The following is a 17,202-nucleotide window of genomic DNA, read 5'->3' on the forward strand; positions in this document are numbered from 1 at the left end:
AGTATCTGAATCTTTTTTACTGAAGCCCAGTGCATCTGAAATTCCAAGCAGGTACAACATTTGGAGTGAAGATCTCTTCTAGGAAGAGCCCCTCACATGAAAAAACTAAGGAAAACTCTTATAAAGTTCTGAGAGGTGACCAAGCAAAAGCTGTTTTATGCAGGAGCTGATCTCAAGAGATCTGCACTCATCCATCCACCAGTCTTTAGGATCAAACGGAGAGTTAAATTATTGGACTTAAGCCTGTTCTTTCTCCTATGAACTTACTTTTTATATATTAAAATATGTTGACTAAATGCAGAAGGAAAGTCAGCAATATTTTGAGTACTGTAGACGGCTTTCTGTCAAGAATAAAATATGATCCAATGATCAAAGAATTCCTAAAAAAAAATTACTCATTTGTAGAGGTCAAAATAAACACAGAATTTGAGGGTCCAACATAAAGAAATTAGATTTCAGGTCTAACACAAAACTGTTTTTATCACTATAATCAGGGAGACCCTCGAATGGATGATTCAAAAGGCTCAGGGAAACTCCAGGTTTCTTTGTTAAAGATCTTGAACTATAATGGGAAAGGGGTCTTGGATGGTTTCTGTAGAACCTCGAGGGCTATTGCCTATGGAATCCCCAAAAGACCAACTAAAACATGTGGAGAAAGCAAAGCTAAATGACAAAGAAATATGGCCACAAGGGAAACCACCACTTGGACAAGGCAGTGTTTTAGAGGAGTAGATGATGAGATGATATTTACAGGCCATTGGAGTCTGGGCTTAAGTGATTAGGTAGGCCTTTTTAGGCCAGTAACTGATTAGAACAGGTAAAGTCTATAATATAAGCACTTAGAATTAAGGGACACTTTCAGATGAGGGCCTTGAAGTGAGTCTTCATAAGTAAACTGCTGTTTAATAAGTAGTTACATGCCCAAGTGAGAAATCTATTGTCAGAAAAGACAGTTTGCTCACACAAATTGGTTTGCAGGAATTTCCTGAAGTAAAAAGTAAAGTAATCTATTGGTTAACGGTCCTAGTTTCCTGAAAAAATAATATTATGAAATAAATTTTTAAATTATGTTGACATGGGGCCACTGGGTGGCTCAGTCAGCTAGGCAACTGCCTTGGGCTCAGGTCTTGGTCTCAGTGGGCAGTATCCCTTTTCAGTGGGGAATCTGCTTCTCTCTCTTTCCTTCTTCCTTTTCCCCCACTTGCTTCACATGCTGTCTCTCTTTCTCTCTCTCAGATAAATCTTAAAAAAGAAGTCATGCTGAACTAGATGGTCTCAGGTTTTATTTCTAATAGGAAAGCTATATAAATACAGATAGTCTAAAGTTTCTATATACTATTGTGTACTATTGTCCAACCAAGATATTACTTTTATTTGCTATGAGCTTCAGTTAAAAATCTAAAAAGTCTTAATTTCTCTTCTTTAATAAAATCATTATAGTTGTGATAATTTCCTTCAGCTGAATTTGTGTGTAGATTGTGTGTACTCTGTCAGCATATTCTAAAACAGCTTCTCTAAAATTTCAATTTAGAATGAATGGAAGAACTACTAAATTGTTTAAATCTTTTATTACTTAAATCCTGTATTACTTCAATTGATTGCTCTGTATTTTTATGGCAAGGTTTTTGATATGTTGTCATGAATTTAAATGAAAAACCTGTTCAGCATGAAAACAGGAGTATTTATTTTCAAAAAGGATTCTCCACCATATGTCATTTACAGAAACGAGTCAATTCTTCAGGGCATATAAGTGTAAATTTCCTTCTGTTGGTGTGGAAGTAAGCAAACTGCTGATTATTGTACATTCTTCACGGGATCTTCTGAAGCTTCAGGTAAAACTGCTAAGATGGAGAAAAAGAAAAGTAAGTTGCTAGAGTTTCATAATTACAAGTCAGGAATTAAAAATAGAATTGTTGCTTGAATTTGGTATTTCTTTCTAGGGGATTAAAAGCACTACATAAACATTTTTTAACAAATGTCAATATTGTCCTATGTTGATTCCATATGTGGGCAATTTACTTTCTGTTAAAGTCACTATTGGACTTTGGACTTTGTTTTTTTTTTTTCCTGATGAGAATGTACTTGTCAGCCAGAAATTTTTATTTTTTTCATCTGAAATGGGATGATCATATATTTCAAAGCATATCTAATTTTCAGCATGAAAAAAAATATAGTGTGTGTTTTGACATATATATGACAGAATAAATGTATATTTAAAGGAATCTAAGGAGCAAGATGTCATATCCAAGATAAATTAAATAGTAAGTGCATATTTCATGATTTTTACACTAAATAAATATTTCCCAAATAATAATCAAGGGACTATTTTACAGATTCATTCCCACAACTAATAGCAATGATGCACATGTACTCTTAAGTGACATTATATTTATATATAGAGAGAGCGAGGGATTAGGTATGTCATTAGCACCATCTTCATCATCATCAACACTACTGAAGAGCTTTCATTTCATTTTATATGTGATCCTGTGTATGTGTTTGTGTGTATGTGTATTCCAGGTGATGGAGAATTTCTATATCATTTGAAATAAGCTATTCCCTTATTACTGGATCAGTAAAATGTATTTTATAAATTATATAATTATACATAGAAACATCTCCTACTTGCTCAGTAGTCATTAAAGATCAAAAATACTTTGTTCTTCCATGCAAAACACTTCCATATCTCTTCATTTATCTTCTTTTATTTTCACTTTTCCTCATTTTTAAATACCCAATACTTTGTTAAACAAATCCCAACATTAGGCTGTACAACTTTGGTCTCAGGAGTATAAACATATTACCTTATTGAGGCTTTGTCCTCCCTGGTTTTAATCGTTTAAAAAATATATATATATGTAAAGAAAGAAAAATGCTGCACTATGTCAAGTAAAGGGGCATTCTGTTGTTTATGCAATAAAGTACTGAAGTGACCATCTTAATCTACTATAAGGTCATTAAGCAAATGAGGAGATTGGAAAGTATTATAAAAATTTTACTGCAATTAATCAATGTGGTCTTTAGTCTATGGAAAGGTACTGTGTAACCATATCTCTGTCTTCACTTTCTCTCGAATGTCATATCCAAATACAAATTGATAGAATTCATGAGATATAAAGTAACATAAAAACAATTTTTTCAGCTTTTCAATGTATCTTATTTCATATAGGAAGTACTTATATATACATATACATATATATATACATATATATAATTATAGTCTCATATTTAGCTTTATTAAAGCTTGTTTTTAAGGAACTTTGGGGCCAATAGCAGGGTATTCTTCTTCTCTTGCATATTAACTAACTTTATTTCCTGTGACTTTTCCAAATTAATAACATGATTATTGCGACCAGTGCATTGATGGTTAAATATGTGTTTGGAAAGAGATGCATCATATTGTTAAGTAAAACATTGTCAAACACTTCCAGCCAACATATTATTAGAGAAAGATGTATCAATCAGCCAGGGAAAAGTAGTAATACTTATGGAGGGTCATTTCCAATAGTTGATATTGCAGAATAATTATCATTGCAATGGTCATATAAATGAGCAAAACAAAACAAAATGAAACACCCCCAAAAACCTTGATAGTAACTTCTTGTTTTGGTTTCAGTTGAATATTGTTTATTAATACTATATACATGTATCATTTTGTCAAATGGCATTAATAAGGGCATTCACGTTAAAGAATTTAGAATGGTTATTTGAAGAATGCACCTACTAATAACCAAACTTAACTAAAATGCCTAAATGTGGACTTAAATGGTAATATACCAATGAAAACTGGAAAACAATCATGAATGACACAAATTTATATTTGAACACAGGCCGAGAAATATCATATTCTTGGAAAAGACTTATAATCATAAATGTGTCAGTTCTCCTTAAATAAACTATACCTTTCATGTTATTACAAAACAGCATTTTCTCATGTTTATTTTCCTGGAGTTAGATAAGTTGACTAAAATTGATTTGGAGAGACAAGGAAGCAGGATTATGAAATCAAGGTATCTTGATTTTACCAAATCATATTTCAAAACAGCACAATACTCTCTTTAGGCCTCCAGAGGGAAATATTTCCCATTTTATTTTTTCCTGTTCTGATGTTGCCAGCAATCCTTAGTGCTCCTTGGCTTATACATCCATCCCTCTAATCTCTACTTCTTTTTACGCAAGTGTCTCTTCATATGTCTGTGTCTTCACATTGGCATCCTCCTCTGTGTGCTTGTGTCTCTTCTTTTCCCATAAAGACACCAGTCATACTGTATTGGTCCCATCTAATGATCTCATCTTAACTAGGGTACATCTACATAGACCCTTTTTCCAAATAAGGTCAAATTCCTGGTAACTGGAGGTTAGAACTTCAATGTATTTGGGGCGGTAACACAATTCAAACTACAACACCATCTTCATGGTTCACTCATTAATGAATTAATAAATCTTGGACTTAAACATTCTTACATTTAAATGAGTGACTTTTTTTTTAATTTATTTTATTTTTTCAGTGTTCCAAGATTCATTGTTTATGCTCCACACCCAGAGTTCCATGCAATATGTGCCCTCCTTAATGCCCACCTCCAGACTCACCCATTCCCCCACCCCCTCCCTTCCAAAACCCTTAGTTTGTTTCTCAGAGTCCACAGTCTCTCATGCTTCATCTCCCCCTCTAATTTCCCCCAATTCACTTTTCTTTCCTTCTCCTCCTGTCCTCTCTGTTATTCCTTATGCTCCACAAGTAAGTTAAACCATATGATAACTGACTTTCTCTGTAAGACTTACTTCACTCAGCATAACTTCCTCCAGACCAATCCATGTTTATACAAAAGTTGGGTATTCATCCTTTCTGATGGAGGCATGATATTCCATCATATATATGAACCATATTTTCTTTATCCATTTGTCTATTGAAGGGCATCTTGGCCCTTTCCACAGTTTGGCAATTGTAGCTTTTGCTGCTATAAACATTGGGGAACATATGTCCCTTCTTCTCACTACCTCTGTATCTTTGGGGTAAATACCCAGGAGTGCAATTGCAGGGTCATAGGATAGCTCTATTTTTAATTTCTTAAGGAATATCCAATCTGTTTTCCAAAGTGGCTGCCCCAACTTGCATTCCCACCAACAATATAAGAAGGTTTCCATCTCTCCACATGCTCTCCAATATCTTTGTTTCTTGTCTTCTTAATTTTGGCCATTCTAACTAGTGTAAGGTGGTATCTCAATGTGGTTTTGATTTGACTTTCTTTGATGGCTAATGATGATGAATATTTTTCATGTGTCTGTTAGCCATTTGTATGTCTTCTTTGGAAAAGTGTCTGTTCATGTCTTCTGCCCATTTTTGATGTGATTATCTGTTTTTGGGGGGATTGAATTTGAGTTCTTTATAGATCTTGAATGTAAGCCCTTTACCTGTACTGTCATTTGCAAATATCTTCTCCCATTCTGTGGGTTGCCTCTTTGTTTTTGTTGACTATTTCCTTTGCTGTGCAGAAGCTTTTGATCTTGATGAAGTCCCAAAAGTTTATTTTTGCTTTTGTTTCTTTTGCCTTTGGAGACATGTCTTGAAGTGGCTGGGGCTGATGTGGACCGTAACTTTCTTAAAATTATAGTTTGTTGTATAGCTTGTTCCACTCCAATGACCAAGTGGAATCACTTACCTTAATCATGTAAACTATGTTGCTTAAGCAGCAAATGTTTCTGATGTTCAAACACAAGAACACCTTTTATTTTACCTTTAGAAAAAGAGAAATAGAATCTAACTTTGCTGTTTTCCCCTTCCTCTCCTTTTTATTCTGACTCTTTTTATTGTTGTTTTCCCTTCTATTTCTGGTTATTGGTTGTAGGTACAAAAAATGTTTCCTTTTTTTTTTTTTTTTCCTTCTGGGTTCTTTGCCTGGTCTAAAAATTAAACTGACACAAAACATATTAACAAGATAAAAACAAATTTAATTTTGTACATAGAAGCCCCACCAAAAAAAAAAAAAAAAAAAAGACTGTGAAATAACTAAAGGAGTCATCATTTTTGCCTTTTAGACAAAGAAACAAAAATTCTGTGACTAATTGACAAGACAAAGAAGTTTGTGCTATGGGCTAGTTAATGAGGACTTAACAAATTTACTTACATGGACTTTTTGGCTTTAAATTTCCTATTTCTGGCAAAACGGATGTTTTCCTTATTTCCCTGCCAAGACAAAGAATGGTCAGTGTGTCCTTCTTGTGGAGGCTGTTTCTGAACTAACTTTAATTCAAAATAATCAATATGCTAAATGACATATTACTGCATTTTCTGCTCTCCTTTATAGTCTATTTTTGGTTCTGATTTTGAGTAATGCATGGCCAATAACTTATTCTCCACAGCTTTAGCACAGGTTAGTTCCTTCAGAACAATGCTGAATAGAAATAGTGAAAGAGAAGTTTCCCTTATTCTTGGACTTAGGTGAAGAGTTTTTTAACATATCATAATTTAGTATGATTTTAACTGTAAATGTTTACAGACATCTTTTGTTAGGTTGAGAAAGTTGCTTACTATTCCTATCTTGCTGAGAATTCTTAAAAATTTATGTTGAATTTTGACAATTTTTTTGTTTGTTTCTATGTATATGATTATATATTTGTCCTTTTACCTTGTTGGTTTGGTGAATGACACTGATTTATTTTCAAATAGTGTCTATTTGCATTTAAGAGAATATTTTATTACTTCTGATGTTTATCACAGAGGTAGAAGCTAGACCTAGTTAGTGAGTACTTTAAGAGATTTTGCACATTATTATTATTATTATTACTATTATTTTATTTTGAGAGAAAGAGAGAGAGAGATCAGGCATATGTGAGCAGGAAGGGAGGGACAAAGGGAGAGTGAGAACAATCTTAAGCAGACTCCCCAGTGACTATAGAACCGAACTGGGGACTCCATTTCAAAACCCTGAGATCTGGACCTGAGCCGAAGTCAAGAATCAGATGCTTGGGTTGCCTGCGTGGCTCATTTGGTTAAATGTTTGCCTACTACTCAGGTCATGATCCCTGGGTCTGGAAGTGGAGCCTGCATCAGGCTTCCTACTGAGCAGATTACCTGCTTCTTCCTCTCCCTGTGCTGTTCCCCATGATTGTGCAGTTCCTCTGTCAAATAAATAAATAAAATATTTTTTAAAAGTATAGACACCTACCAACTGAGCCACCTAGGCCCTCCTTGCACATTATTTTTTTTTTAAGGAAAATACATAGATATAATTTCTGTAATTTAAAAATGAAATGAAAATTGCAATTCTGTGTTGATAGAACAGCAATTGAAATCTATAGTATGGAATACAAACTTTAGAAACTTTTGCAGTAGAGAAAAAAATGTAGTGAACTAGAAAGACAGAAAGAGAAGTTATAACTGTATAATATAAGAAAAGGGATGGAATAAAACAATATAAGTACCCCAATCAAAAGCATAAGCCTAAGAATTTAAATACTATTCAGAAACAGATACAAGATAAAAGAAAATTTCATGAACTTTTTTTTTTTTACAGATTTTATTTATTTATTTTTCAGAGAAAGAGAGAACACCAACAAGAGGGGAGCAGCAGGCAAAGCAAGAAGCAGGCTCACTAGGTGCCCACGAGCTGTTTGTTTTTTTTTAAATATAGCTGAATCTTTGTATCAGAATGTGAACTAGATTTCTGATTATATTAATAAAAATATGCCCTTTTCTAAACATATCTTATAATACTTAAAATACAATGATAGCAAAAACATATCTAAAATAATTATACAGGATTGATATTTTGATTTCTGTAATGTAAAATATCTGGACAATCTTGGACTTTTTTATATAACCTAATATCTAAATAATGGAGGTAGTTTCTGTTGGGTTTTGAAAAATATGTTAAACCAGAAATTTTGTATTTAAAATGGAAAATTTTAAAATGTATAATACCTCCATTTGAAGAGAATGAAGTGAAAGAGGAACAATACCTAAATAACTTTAATCAAAATAAGGAATTAAAAATAAGATTAAAAAACTGGGGTGTCTGGGTGCCTCAGTTGGTTAAGTGTCTGCTTTCAGCTCAGGTCAGGATCCCAGGGACCTGGGACTGAGGCCCACTTTGCATTTCCTGCTCAGAGGGGAAGTCTCTTCCCTCTCCATTGGCCTCTCTGCCCTTCCCCAGCTCAGTTCTCTCTCTTGTGCTCTCTTTCTCAAATAAATAAAGTCTTTAAAAAGAATTAAAAAATAAGATAAAAAATAAAATGACTGTAAGTACTACTAATGACTACTAAACCAACTACATGGATTTAAGTAAAACTATGGTTACTATATTGAATAGGATTAAAAATTATTTTTTCAAAGACACATGATTAAAGTATTATAGCAAAATGGGACTGTATCACAGATTAAAACTACAAACAATGATCCATTTTTAATGCTTAAATTTCTTGCTTAATACAATTAGTATTTTTTACTTGTTTGCATTAAAAGTGGAAATTATTTATGGGAAATATTGAAACTATATATGCAGCTCTATTTTATGTGAAAACTAATTATGAAAAATAAAAACAAGCAGCTACTGTAAATACAAATATTGTGGGGCTCCTGGGTGGTTCAGTCAGTTGGGCACCTGACTCCTTTATTTGGGCTTAGGTCATGATCTCAGGGTGGTAAGATGAAGCCCCACAATATGCTCTATGTTGGGCATGGGGCCTACCTGAGATTCTCTCCCTCTTCCTCTACCCTCGTCCCCTCCCCCTCACTCTCTCTCCCTCTCAAATAAATAAATAAAACTTTAAAAAAGATAGTTTATAAGCATAATACATAAAAGCTTTATGTCATTTGTCACAAGAAATGCAAACCATATAACTTTCCTATAAGAGGTGGAAATAAAAATTTAACAAGGAAGACAACATTCTTAAGCTATATGATGCACACTGCTTAAAAATAGAAAGGATGGTTGAAGATATATTGAAATATATGGTGGACAATACATTAATATTGATGTGCAAAGTAGAATTTACAACATTGTTTTAAGCATGCATCAATGTATTAATAAAAACCCGAGGGGATTCCATGATACATTGTTATTGTTTATTGACATATTAATGATAGAACATCAAATATATAAATTGGTGAATTTAGAGTAAAAACAAAAAAAACCACCACCCATGAAACAAAATGTAAACTTTCTACATTAAAAGCCTTTCTAAGTTGCTCATGCTCTTCTAGTGAACTGTTTGGTAATGGAGTGTAGGGCATTGTCGCTCTCACCAGCAAGAACAACCAGGAGACCTCAGCAAAGCAAGCTTTATTTCTGCGTAGCTGTTGGGATCTCTCTCTCCCCCACCCGTGCATGTCTATATATACCAAGGTTGCACAACCAATCACTCGCAGCCACATAGATACAAAATCCTAAGTTCCGCCTACTGGCTCGCATCCAGCCGCCATCTTAATGGCGTGTTTACTTTTGGGCACCGAAAAAGTAGAGGGGCGCCGGGCCTCCCACCCCCCGCGGGCCCAGCCTGAGCAGCTCCGCACCATCGCCACCTGGCGGCAGCCACGCTTGAGGCAGCGGCAGCCGAGGCAAGGAGCGGCACGGTGGAGCCCAGAAGCATCACCGCGCATGCGCTACAAGCCGCTGGGGCACTGACAGGGCATGGTCCAGATTTTAGCTGCAGATAAGCACAGTGTTGAATGGGATCCTGCACTGTTGAGTTCAATAGAAATAAATCATGCGAACCAGATATTTCATTCTAAGATTGATAAAATTCAAGTCCCCTTGAAAATATGACCTCTTTTATTTTATTTTATTTTATTTTATTTATTTGAAGGAGAGAGCCCATGTGGGCCTGTGCATGCACACAAATGGGGGGGGAAGGGCAGAGGGAAAGAGAGAAACAGACTCCCTGCTGAGCAGAGAGCCAGGTGCCTGGCTCAGCACAGGGTTGAGTCCAGGACCCTGAGACTCAGGGCAGAGGCTTCACCACCTGAGCCAGCCAGGTGCCCAGAAAATATGACCTCTTGAAAAAGAATATGATTGAAATGGGGGGTAGAGGATGGATCAATTTTTCCTGAACTGATTAAGGATTACTCATAAAAAAGATAGTTTTAAAGTGACTATTATTTCAGATATAAAAAGATCAAATCACTGTTGTACACCTGAAATTAAAATAATATGTCAATTAGATGTCAACACATAAATAGTTTAATATTTTTAAATATAAAAAAAATCAATTCTTATATCCATTTCTTATTTTAATTTACTTATTGAAATAAAAATATTAAAAAGTCAAGTTAAAGTGAAACTTCTTGAGTTGGCAAAAATAAGCTTTCTTCTATTGGGTAAAAATGGATGGTGAAAATCGTAAGATAAACCTAAATTCAGTTCACTTTCATAAACTAAACTTTCTTCTTGATTTCAAGGAAGTCTTGAATTTTAATGAAGGAGTCGACAGGGACAAATTTGTGCCAGAGATTGGACACTCAAGACAATATAGAGAAGTACTTCTCAAGTTATAATGGGTATATAAGTAATCTGGGATTTTATTAAATTGAAGATTTAGTAGAGTTGAGTGGGACCAAATATTCTGAATTTCTAATGGATTAACTTAACAAAGATGAAGAGAAAAGAAGTTTTTGTTTACTTCATTGCATGTATATTCACAAGCACAGAAAAATTCATATTGTTTGAAATATTTTGGTAAGAATAAAATTAATGTATTTTTAGGAAACATTTTCTTTAGATTCAGATTCATTCATTACTAAAATAATAATAATAATCTTCTGATTCTATGTAGCTCTATATTCCAAACATCTAGAAACATTTGAGTGGTCATCGTTGACCATTTAATAGCAATTTCCCTGGCTATCTAATGCACTTGAGGACAAAATAGCTGCCTTCCAGTGATTTCCAATTTATCCAATTTTCCAGCAACTTGTCTACCCACACAATGACAGATTACTGTTTCCTTCTCTCCACTTTCTGAACAGCTGAGCCAATTGTTTTCAATCTTTTTTCCTTTAGCATTCTATCTCTTAAAACCTTTAGAGTGGTTCCTGGAGGGATTCCTCTTTAGCTACATGTTTGTAGACAGACCTCTCCCATCATCCAGAGTAACTAACAGAGAGACAGGTATGATTTTCTTTGCATTGGGCAAGTTCCATTGTTTCCTTACCTTGTAGTCTGATTTAAAACATCACTATAGATCTGATAGTTTAGTTTGAAAGTTCAGAGAATTTAGGGACACAGAATTTTCATGCCTATTTGTTAAATGGTTGTTACATATCACTAAATTATCCAAATTCTGTGCTCTCCTTAAAATAACAAAATAGGATTGTTGAGTACTATGCACAAACAGATGTAGAAACAAGAGTTTACTTAAAGAGATCTCCTTTAGCAATCAGGTCATCTAACCCCAAATCCTAAATAGTTCCAACTGCTTTTTAGGAAAGAGTCAGAGCAGGGAGATTACAAAAGGAGAGTTCCCCCCATTGAACATCAGCAACCACTTGTTGGTCTTTGGATAAGTCATTCTCAGTTGTGCCTCCAAATGCTATCACGTAAAGATTCATCTTCTTTTCCTGCTTCTAGGGTGGAAGTTCACCAGATGATTCCATTTTCCCATGCACATTTGCAAAAGGCCCATATAAAGATTTACATGAAAGTTACATGATGTCAAGTGCTAGTCATTATTTTTTTGTTTAATGATAGCCTTTCAGAAAAATTTTTGATGAGATTTCTAATTTATTTAACTCACTGAATGATACAATCATCAAATTATCAATACCCCATGTGTCTTTGTAATGTTCTGTTAAGTGGATAGAATAACAACCCATTTGAATAATCATTTGTTTCAAAAACCAATATATTTTGGCCAAATGACTTATTTAAGGTCCCTGACGAAACCACAACATTAACTTCTTGAATTGTCCCACTGTTTTATCGGATAAGGTGATTTTTAGTTAAAAATATCCATGGCTATGGTGAGTACTATGAAGTGTATAAACCTGGCGATTCACAGACATGTACCCCTGGGGCTAATAATACATTATTTGTTAACAAAAATTAAAAAAAAATCCATGGAATTTAAACAAAGATGAATCCATATTTAAGCAATATTAACTCACATGAGAGTTACTATGCCTCACCTGATGATACAAGTTGACTCTTCTTTTGGATACTATAGAATGACCATTAGAATTTTCTTGAAACTATTCATAATTTTTGTTTCCCTTTATATTTTTCCATGGAAATCACCATATATATATATATATGTGTGTGTTTGTGTGTGTGTGTGGATATATATATATATATATATATATATATATATATATATATCTGTGTGTGTGTGTATATATATCTGCTTTGACATTATAGGTTTAGCAATATTATATAATAAATAAGCTCTTAGTAAGCCCAATATAAATTTGTCTATTTAATTTTGTTTTTCTATCCCTTTTGAATTTAAATTCATGAGGACAGGGATCTTATTCACAATTCATTTTTGGATATAAACATCTAAAGAATGGGCACTCAAAAATAATATCACTGAATTTTGAAATGAATGAATTACTTCATGATCTGAATCATGTAAAATATACGGTGAACTTGAAAAACTAATGATGACTGTGTTTCTTTACACCTGTTTCTTTCTCTTTATATTTACTGCCCTATTCCAGGAACTTTAGCTATCCCACCAACTGCAATGTTTGCCAATATAATGCTTGGAAAATAGCATTCTGATGGATAAGAGAACAATGAACAAATGACACATTAACAGAAAATAAAACAAGCAAAACAGAAACTCAAGTTTCAGTTCAAGTTGAAAATTTCTGTCAACCCCAAACCACCCATAAGTAACCTACTACTTTCCTATAAAAAGTCTGACCCTACTTCACTATGGGAACTATGTGGTCTTTAGTCATGATCATCAGAAAAATAAAACTTTTAACGAACTTTATTTAGTGATGTAATTCACTTCGTTTTGACAATTCATATATTAATTTTAGGTTTTCTTTCTTCTTTTTTTCTCTATGGCCATATTTTCTTTTTATTCATTCCATTTCATTTATTTTTTTTAACTTTTATTTTCCATTGTCTTGCTTTGCATTTATTTACTATTTTTGTTTAATTTGTCCTCTACCTTGGAAATTATACATACTTGTTTTTTATTTTACTAAGCAATTTTACTATTTTAACAAGTATTCTTAGCAAGAAATGTAAAGCTTATCAAGAACCCCCAACAATACAATGACTTAGAGTTCTTTAACTGTAGTTTACAAAATTTGAATTGCTAATTTGTTCATTATTTCATATTTATGTTATTTTACTTAAGCCTATAAATTAGATATTGTCAGTATGGTAGTTTTCTTATCACTGTTGAATAAAATTAATCCTTGCTTGTATTATATATTTTTCACATTATTTTTTCTAATATTTTGGAATTTCCATTCATTTTATTATTTTTGTCCTTTAAAAGTTACTATGCGGGGTTTCTGGGTGGCTCAATGGGTGAGCATCTTCCTTTAGCTCAAGTCATGATCCCAGGGTCCTGAGATTGAGTCCTACATCAGGCTTTCTGTTCTGTAGTGAGGCTACTTCTCCCTCTGCTTCTCCCTCACTCTCTCTCTCTCTCTTTCTCTTTCTCTGTGGATCTCATGAATAAATAAGAAAAATCTTAAAAAATTAAAGTTTCTACTCTTGTGAGTATATTTACTTTCTTTCTTTTTTTTTTTTTTTTAAGATTTTATTTATTCACCTGATAGAGATCACAAGCAGACAGAGAGGCAGGCAGAGAGAGAGAGGGAAGCAGGCTTCCTGCTGAGCAGAGAGCCTGATGCGGGACTCGATCCCAGGACCCTGAGATCATGACCTGAGCGGAAGGCAGCGGCCCAATCCACTGAGCCACCCAGGCGCCCATATATTTACCTTTTTATAGATTGAAAGTGTCCATATTTTGTCCTATTCCTGAATTATAAATTTGTTTGATATAAATCCTGGGTTAATAGATATTTATTGATTATTTCAAGACACTTCACAGTTTCCAGGCTTTCAATTTTTCTGTCGATAAGTCAGGTGAAAATTGATTAATTTGTATATTCTTTTCATTGTTAATACTCTATACATTCATTATGATATGCCTATATGTCAATCTTTTTAATCTGTTAATATTTCTAATAAATCTATTAATTTGTGTCTCTTTTTTCACTTCTAGAAACTTCTCAATCATCATATGTTAGAATATTTCCTTCCTTATTTCCTTAAAAGTTCTAAATGAACCCAGATTAAAATATATGTGAAAACATCTTTTATTCTATCACAATGAACATCTTCTTTATACTTTTTACCTTGTCTCATTTGACTGGTTTTTAAATGCTTTCTTTGTAGCTATCTTCTCTTCACTCTATCTCCTTTTACCTGTTGTTACATAATCTAACCATATTTGTTTTCATTTCAATTACATTTTTTTTCACTTGTTATGTTCTCCCATATACTTCGCATTTTGTATTTTGTTTCTTAACATACTTCCATACTGTGTAAGAGTTAAAGAACAGTTAGATTAAGAAGGCAACATCCATATTGTGGGGGAGGTACAGATTGTGTGGTTTTGGTTCTCAGCCAACATAGAAGTATAGCATACCATGTGCTATATAAAGTCTAATATTATAGAAAAACTGATTATCAAAATAATTGGAAATAGGAAATATGGACATACAAATAATTCATGAATAGTATTTTATTTTATTTTTTAAGATTTTATTTATTTATTTGACAGACAGTAATCACAAGGAGGCAGAGAGGCAGACAGAGAGAGGGGAGGAAGCAGGCTCCCCGCGGAGCAAAGAGCCCGATGCGGGACTCAATCCCAGGACCCTGGGATCATGACCCGAGCAGAAGGCAGAGGCTTTAACCCACTGAGCCACCCAGGCACCTCGTGAATAGTATTTTAAACTAGGACTTTAAATATTAAGAGATAAGAGGCAAACATAATTCAGTTATAAATCACTGCATAAATTATCAAATATATTCATTCAAACACAAAATATTAAATCTGTGTGCAGCAATTGGCATATGTGTACTTTTCAGGAATTCATGAACTAGTTTTTAATAGTAATATTCTACTTGTGTATAATTTGAAAACTTACTGAAAATAATGTTTCATAAAATGAAAGTATGCTTAAAGCATATTTCAACCTAAAATTCACATTTTTATAGCATTATATTGCCTAAAAAGTCATTCATCTTACAACTGTTCTGGTTCTCAAAATTTTGATATTTCTCAAATATGTACTATATTTAGATAACTCATAAAAAAGATAAATGCTTTGGATTAAACATAAAATCATTTTCATATTTTCCACTGATGCTTGTGATCAGTTTGTTGTAATACTATGGATAGATGCACTATTTATTACTATTTACCTTTATCTTAGCTTCTTACTCACTGGCGTCGAGGGCGGGTGCTCCAGGGGCCCAGAGATCCGTCAACCACAGAGCTTTGCAAAATGGCGCCTGGCGATTTGCCAGAAGGTGTGTCTAGAGTGACTGATCGTAAACAGGAAGTACTACCTATTGGCTGTTAAACTATTGCTATGCTGTGGGTACTTAGTAACAAGCTTAAGATTGGTGGATGCATATCGCTGTCTATGCTGATTGGCTTAGCTCCCCTATATAAGCGATGGCCATATGGAATAAAGCTCTCTTTTTTTGAAACCCAACCAGACGGAGGGTCGTTATTATGCTGGATGGCGATAATTGGAATATATCCTTGCAACAATTCACTCAAAAATTGACTTGATGGAGTTAGTAAATTTTGGTATTATATTCTCTGAAGTGCAAAATAGCTGTATTTTTATTTCAGACAATCTGACTAATATCTGGGTAAATATTTTATATCCCTGGGCCTAATTTGCCAGATACAGGAATGATGCTAGGCAAATTCACAATATATAAAAATCATGGCCAGGCACATGAACATTCTGTCTTTGCTACTTATGAAAATAACATCAAGCTATCTATGTTATGATATTTAACTATATACCCTTACTAAAATCTCATGACTATTGTCCCTTAGTCTCAAAGAGTCTGTACTAATGTGAAAGCTAGAGAAAGTGATAGACAGAAAAGTATATAGGGAATGATTATTAACTTTAAGGGTTAGAATATATAAATTGTCCTACTTTTCTATAGTTTTGAAACATATAGCATATCCTAATAATCAATATACATAAAATAAAAGTGGTATTATCTGTACCATTGGAATATGAATAAATGCAAGGTAATATTTCTTTCATGACACCTTCACAAATATTATCACAGGTTTTATGTTATATTAATATAGAAGATTGACATTATTATCCATTATAATGCTGGTTGCAACATAGCTAAAGGATTTTAAACACTTTCTGGAAAACCCATTGGAAAAAATGCAAATTGAAACCATGTCTTAGGAACAAATTTCTAAGGAAAAGCTCATCTGATGAAAAGTAAATTTGAACCATTTCAAAATTTAGGCCAATGAAAATGTTATCCCCAAAGGCAATCTTTTCTTAGAGGTTTCATTGTCATGTATCATTTCTGATAGCCTCTTTTTAGCAAACAAGTAGAACTATATGAATTAACTATTACAACTAACCTATAAGTATAAATAATTTCCCTCATAACCCCATAATTGAGAAATACATAACCTTATAAACTATTGTGTATGATACCACCTTTGACTTTTGAGACCCATTTTAAACTCAGAGAGGAAAAAAAAAAAAAAAAGGAAGCAAAATTTTGTTTCTTTTGTGACATCTCTTCTTTTTAACTTCTTTTTTAAAGATTTTATTTATTTATTTGACAAACAGAGATAACAAGTAAGCAGGGAGGGAAAAAAGGAGAGAGGAGGAAGCAGGCTCCTCACTGAGCAGAGAGCCCGATGCAGGGCTCTATCGTAGGACCCTGGGATCATGACCTGAGCTGAAGGTAGAGGCTTTAACCCACTGAGCCATTCAGGCACCCCTCTTCTTTTTAACCTTTAAATAGTACTTTTATAATATTTCCTCACAATATTTAAATAGTTTATAATGCATTTAAGAAATGTGTCTTGGTTATTCTTAAGTGTTGGAAATAAAAGCTAAAACTTGATAAATGTACTCTACTTGGAAATTTAGTCAGTACTTTAACAAACATATAAAATACCAGACAAGATTATAATGCCAACCAATGTGACTTTGTACCACAGCAC

At 33.6% G+C, this 17,202-nt stretch overlaps 1 long non-coding RNA gene across 1 annotated transcript; it reads right to left on the reverse strand.

The window, feature by feature from the left end:
* Nucleotides 1-1,660: 1,660 nt before the first annotated feature.
* Nucleotides 1,661-15,487, reverse strand: LOC309860896. The gene is made up of 3 exons (XR_014309692.1): nt 15,396-15,487; nt 6,126-6,184; nt 1,661-1,841 (listed from the first exon to the last, which is right to left on the reverse strand). It is a non-coding gene; the product is annotated as an uncharacterized lncRNA (long non-coding RNA).
* Between the last annotated feature and the right edge of the window lie 1,715 nt (nt 15,488-17,202).

The sequence above is a fragment of the Mustela nivalis genome (assembly GCF_964662115.1).
Source record: "Mustela nivalis genome assembly, chromosome: 3".
In the NCBI taxonomy this organism is placed as follows: Eukaryota; Metazoa; Chordata; class Mammalia; order Carnivora; family Mustelidae; genus Mustela; species Mustela nivalis.